The following is a 6,252-nucleotide window of genomic DNA, read 5'->3' on the forward strand; positions in this document are numbered from 1 at the left end:
AGACTCGGAAGAAAAAGCTTTCAAAGTGTCGTAGCACGATGCACACTGCTGTTCGTGTGGAACAAACGTGACTACCGTGCTGTACGGTGGAGTTCTGTGCGCAAAAGCGGCGCGTGTGTTTCTAAGCACCACAGCGTTGTGTCAAAAAAGAGGTGCCTGAGAGAAACGCATGCGACTGCCGTGCTTTGCGGCATAGCACCGTGCGCAAAAACGGTGCGCATGCAAGAGGTGTCAGAGCAAGCGAACTTGTGCCACGAGCAACAGGTCACTAAAAGCCTATAGATGACGGTGTTGGAGGAAAAGAAAAATATCGAGAAAGCACTGCGGTGTGCCGTGCGTAGGGACGGGCGCGCGTGCCACATGCCGCCGAAATATGGGTGTCGGAGAAAACAGAGTGCCGCGCGTAACGAGGGGCGCGCGTGTTACAGAGAGATATGCCCAAACGCATGAAAGTGTACGCAGGTGTCCTAAGGCAGTTTTTTTTTTTTTTTTCCTCATTTTGATGTCGCCCCGGCTGACGCGGTTTTCGTTTTTCCGTGCCGCCCCGGCTGACGCAGTTTTTGCGCCGCCCCGGCTGACGCGGTTTTTGCGCCGCCCCGGCTGACGCGGTTTTCGCGCCGCCCCGGCTGACGCGGTTTTCGCGCCGCCCCGGCTGACGCGGTTCGGACTTTGCACTTTTTGGCTGTGCCTGGCTGGCGGCCCACTCACTCGATCGCCAGGTCTGTTTGCCCCGGTGGTTCCACCGCCAGGCTTAAGCGCGAACTTTTTTTGTTTGTTTTCTTTTGATTAAGCGCAAGCTTTTTTCTTTGTTTTCTTTTGATTAAGCGCGGGCTTTTTTCTTTGTTTTTTTTTTTTATTTCGCCCCGGCAGACGCGGTTTTTGCGCCGCCCCGGCTGACGCGGTTTTTGCCGCCCCGGCTGACGCAGTTCGGACTTAGCACTTTTCGGCTGTGCCTGGCTGGCGGCCCACTCACTCGATCGCCATGTCTGTTTGCCACAGTTTTCCCGGTGGTGCCGCACCCGGGCTCGCCCCGGCTGACGCAGTTTTCGCGCCGCCCCGGCTGACGCGGTTTCGTGCCGCCCCGGCAGACGCGGTTTTCGCGCCGCCCCGGCTGACGCGGTTTTTGCGTCGCCCCGGCTGACACGGTTCGGACTTTGCACTTTTCGGCTGTGCCTGGCTGGCGGCCCACTCACTCGATCGCCATGTCTGTTTGCCACAGTTTTCCCGGTGGTGCCGCACCCGGGCTCGCCCCGGCTGACGCAGTTTTCGCGCCGCCCCGGCTGACGCGGTTTCGTGCCGCCCCGGCAGACGCGGTTTTCGCGCCGCCCCGGCTGACGCGGTTTCGTGCCGCCCCGGCAGACGCAGTTCGGACTTAGCACTTTTCGGCTGTGCCTGGCTGGCGGCCCACTCACTCGATCGCCATGTCTGTTTGCCACAGTTTTCCCGGTGGTGCCGCACCCGGGCTCGCCCCGGCTGACGCAGTTTTCGCGCCGCCCCGGCTGACGCGGTTTCGTGCCGCCCCGGCAGACGCGGTTTTCGCGCCGCCCCGGCTGACGCGGTTTCGTGCCGCCCCGGCAGACGCAGTTCGGACTTAGCACTTTTCGGCTGTGCCTGGCTGGCGGCCCACTCACTCAATCGCCATGTCTGTTTGCCACAGTTTTCCCGGTGGTGCCGCACCCGGGCTCGCCCCGGCTGACGCAGTTTTCGCGCCGCCCCGGCTGACGCGGTTTCGTGCCGCCCCGGCAGACGCGGTTTTCGCGCCGCCCCGGCTGACGCGGTTTCGTGCCGCCCCGGCAGACGCAGTTCGGACTTAGCACTTTTCGGCTGTGCCTGGCTGGCGGCCCACTCACTCGATCGCCATGTCTGTTTGCCACAGTTTTCCCGGTGGTGCCGCACCCGGGCTCGCCCCGGCAGACGCGTTTTTTTTTTTTCTTTCGCCCCGGCTGACGCAGTTTTCGCGCCGCCCCGGCTGACGCGGTTTCGTGCCGCCCCGGCAGACGCGGTTTTTTGCGCCGCCCCGGCTGACGCGGTTTTTGCCGCCCCGGCTGACGCAGTTCGGACTTAGCACTTTTCGGCTGTGCCTGGCTGGCGGCCCACTCACTCGATCGCCATGTCTGTTTGCCACAGTTTTCCCGGTGGTGCCGCACCCGGGCTCGCCCCGGCTGACGCAGTTTTCGCGCCGCCCCGGCTGACGCGGTTTCGTGCCGCCCCGGCAGACGCGGTTTTCGCGCCGCCCCGGCTGACGCGGTTTCGTGCCGCCCCGGCAGACGCAGTTCGGACTTAGCACTTTTCGGCTGTGCCTGGCTGGCGGCCCACTCACTCGATCGCCATGTCTGTTTGCCACAGTTTTCCCGGTGGTGCCGCACCCGGGCTCGCCCCGGCTGACGCAGTTTTCGCGCCGCCCCGGCTGACGCGGTTTCGTGCCGCCCCGGCAGACGCGGTTTTCGCGCCGCCCCGGCTGACGCGGTTTCGTGCCGCCCCGGCAGACGCAGTTCGGACTTAGCACTTTTCGGCTGTGCCTGGCTGGCGGCCCACTCACTCGATCGCCATGTCTGTTTGCCACAGTTTTCCCGGTGGTGCCGCACCCGGGCTCGCCCCGGCAGACGCGTTTTTTTTTTCTTTCGCCCCGGCTGACGCAGTTTTCGCGCCGCCCCGGCTGACGCGGTTTCGTGCCGCCCCGGCAGACGCGGTTTTTTTGCACCGCCCCGGCTGACGCGGTTTTTGCCGCCCCGGCTGACGCAGTTCGGACTTGGCACTTTTTGGCTGAGCCTGGCTGGTGGCCCACTCACTCGATCGCCATGTCTGTTAGCCACAGTTTTCCCGGTGGTGCCGCACCCGGGCTCGCCCCGGCTGACGCAGTTTTCGCGCCGCCCCGGCAGACGCGGTTTTCGCGCCGCCCCGGCTGACGCGGTTTTTGCCGCCCCGGCTGACGCAGTTCGGACTTGGCACTTTTTGGGCTGAGCCTGGCTGGCGGCCCACTCACTCGATCGCCATGTCTGTTTGCCACAGTCTTCCCGGTGGTGCCGCACCCGGGCTCGCCCCGGCAGACGCGTTTTTTTTTTCTTTCGCCCCGGCAGACGTGGTTCCCCCCCCCCCCTTTTCGCTCGCCCCGGCTGACGAGGTTTTCGCGCCGCCCCGGCTGACGCAGTTTTCGCGCCGCCCCGGCTGACGCGGTTTCGTGCCGCCCCGGCTGACGCGGTTTTCGCGCCGCCCCGGCTGACGCGGTTTTTGCGTCGCCCCGGCTGACACGGTTCGGACTTTGCACTTTTCGGCTGTGCCTGGCTGGCGGCCCACTCACTCGATCGCCATGTCTGTTTGCCACAGTTTTCCCGGTGGTGCCGCACCCGGGCTCGCCCCGGCTGACGCAGTTTTCGCGCCGCCCCGGCTGACGCGGTTTCGTGCCGCCCCGGCAGACGCGGTTTTCGCGCCGCCCCGGCTGACGCGGTTTCGTGCCGCCCCGGCAGACGCAGTTCGGACTTAGCACTTTTCGGCTGTGCCTGGCTGGCGGCCCACTCACTCGATCGCCATGTCTGTTTGCCACAGTTTTCCCGGTGGTGCCGCACCCGGGCTCGCCCCGGCTGACGCAGTTTTCGCGCCGCCCCGGCTGACGCGGTTTCGTGCCGCCCCGGCAGACGCGGTTTTCGCGCCGCCCCGGCTGACGCGGTTTCGTGCCGCCCCGGCAGACGCAGTTCGGACTTAGCACTTTTCGGCTGTGCCTGGCTGGCGGCCCACTCACTCGATCGCCATGTCTGTTTGCCACAGTTTTCCCGGTGGTGCCGCACCCGGGCTCGCCCCGGCAGACGCGTTTTTTTTTTTTTCTTTCGCCCCGGCTGACGCAGTTTTCGCGCCGCCCCGGCTGACGCGGTTTCGTGCCGCCCCGGCAGACGCGGTTTTTTGCGCCGCCCCGGCTGACGCGGTTTTTGCCGCCCCGGCTGACGCAGTTCGGACTTAGCACTTTTCGGCTGTGCCTGGCTGGCGGCCCACTCACTCGATCGCCATGTCTGTTTGCCACAGTTTTCCCGGTGGTGCCGCACCCGGGCTCGCCCCGGCTGACGCAGTTTTCGCGCCGCCCCGGCTGACGCGGTTTCGTGCCGCCCCGGCAGACGCGGTTTTCGCGCCGCCCCGGCTGACGCGGTTTCGTGCCGCCCCGGCAGACGCAGTTCGGACTTAGCACTTTTCGGCTGTGCCTGGCTGGCGGCCCACTCACTCGATCGCCATGTCTGTTTGCCACAGTTTTCCCGGTGGTGCCGCACCCGGGCTCGCCCCGGCTGACGCAGTTTTCGCGCCGCCCCGGCTGACGCGGTTTCGTGCCGCCCCGGCAGACGCGGTTTTCGCGCCGCCCCGGCTGACGCGGTTTCGTGCCGCCCCGGCAGACGCAGTTCGGACTTAGCACTTTTCGGCTGTGCCTGGCTGGCGGCCCACTCACTCGATCGCCATGTCTGTTTGCCACAGTTTTCCCGGTGGTGCCGCACCCGGGCTCGCCCCGGCAGACGCAGTTTTCGCGCCGCCCCGGCAGACGCGGTTTTCGCGCCGCCCCGGCTGACGCGGTTTTTGCCGCCCCGGCTGACGCAGTTCGGACTTGGCACTTTTTGGGCTGAGCCTGGCTGGCGGCCCACTCACTCGATCGCCATGTCTGTTTGCCACAGTCTTCCCGGTGGTGCCGCACCCGGGCTCGCCCCGGCAGACGCGTTTTTTTTTCTTTCGCCCCGGCAGACGTGGTTCCCCCCCCCCCTTTTCGCTCGCCCCGGCTGACGAGGTTTTCGCGCCGCCCCGGCTGACGCAGTTTTCGCGCCGCCCCGGCTGACGCGGTTTCGTGCCGCCCCGGCTGACGCGGTTTTCGCGCCGCCCCGGCTGACGCGGTTTTTGCGTCGCCCCGGCTGACACGGTTCGGACTTTGCACTTTTCGGCTGTGCCTGGCTGGCGGCCCACTCACTCGATCGCCATGTCTGTTTGCCACAGTTTTCCCGGTGGTGCCGCACCCGGGCTTGCCCCGGCAGACGCGTTTTTTTTTTTCTTTTCGCCCCGGCTGACGCAGTTTTCGCCCCGCCCCGGCTGACGCGGTTTCGTGCCGCCCCGGCAGACGCGGTTTTTTGCGCCGCCCCGGCTGACGCGGTTTTTGCCGCCCCGGCTGACGCAGTTCGGACTTAGCACTTTTCGGCTGTGCCTGGCTGGCGGCCCACTCACTCGATCGCCATGTCTGTTTGCCACAGTTTTCCCGGTGGTGCCGCACCCGGGCTCGCCCCGGCTGACGCAGTTTTCGCGCCGCCCCGGCTGACGCGGTTTCGTGCCGCCCCGGCAGACGCGGTTTTCGCGCCGCCCCGGCTGACGCGGTTTTTGCGTCGCCCCGGCTGACACGGTTCGGACTTTGCACTTTTCGGCTGTGCCTGGCTGGCGGCCCACTCACTCGATCGCCATGTCTGTTTGCCACAGTTTTCCCGGTGGTGCCGCACCCGGGCTCGCCCCGGCTGACGCAGTTTTCGCGCCGCCCCGGCTGACGCGGTTTCGTGCCGCCCCGGCAGACGCGGTTTTCGCGCCGCCCCGGCTGACGCGGTTTCGTGCCGCCCCGGCAGACGCAGTTCGGACTTAGCACTTTTCGGCTGTGCCTGGCTGGCGGCCCACTCACTCGATCGCCATGTCTGTTTGCCACAGTTTTCCCGGTGGTGCCGCACCCGGGCTCGCCCCGGCTGACGCAGTTTTCGCGCCGCCCCGGCTGACGCGGTTTCGTGCCGCCCCGGCAGACGCGGTTTTCGCGCCGCCCCGGCTGACGCGGTTTCGTGCCGCCCCGGCAGACGCAGTTCGGACTTAGCACTTTTCGGCTGTGCCTGGCTGGCGGCCCACTCACTCAATCGCCATGTCTGTTTGCCACAGTTTTCCCGGTGGTGCCGCACCCGGGCTCGCCCCGGCTGACGCAGTTTTCGCGCCGCCCCGGCTGACGCGGTTTCGTGCCGCCCCGGCAGACGCGGTTTTCGCGCCGCCCCGGCTGACGCGGTTTCGTGCCGCCCCGGCAGACGCAGTTCGGACTTAGCACTTTTCGGCTGTGCCTGGCTGGCGGCCCACTCACTCGATCGCCATGTCTGTTTGCCACAGTTTTCCCGGTGGTGCCGCACCCGGGCTCGCCCCGGCAGACGCGTTTTTTTTTTTCTTTCGCCCCGGCTGACGCAGTTTTCGCGCCGCCCCGGCTGACGCGGTTTCGTGCCGCCCCGGCAGACGCGGTTTTTTGCGCCGCCCCGGCTGACGCGGTTTTTGCCGCCC

The sequence above is a fragment of the Rhipicephalus microplus genome, unplaced genomic scaffold, assembly GCF_043290135.1.
Source record: "Rhipicephalus microplus isolate Deutch F79 unplaced genomic scaffold, USDA_Rmic scaffold_325, whole genome shotgun sequence".
In the NCBI taxonomy this organism is placed as follows: Eukaryota; Metazoa; Arthropoda; class Arachnida; order Ixodida; family Ixodidae; genus Rhipicephalus; species Rhipicephalus microplus.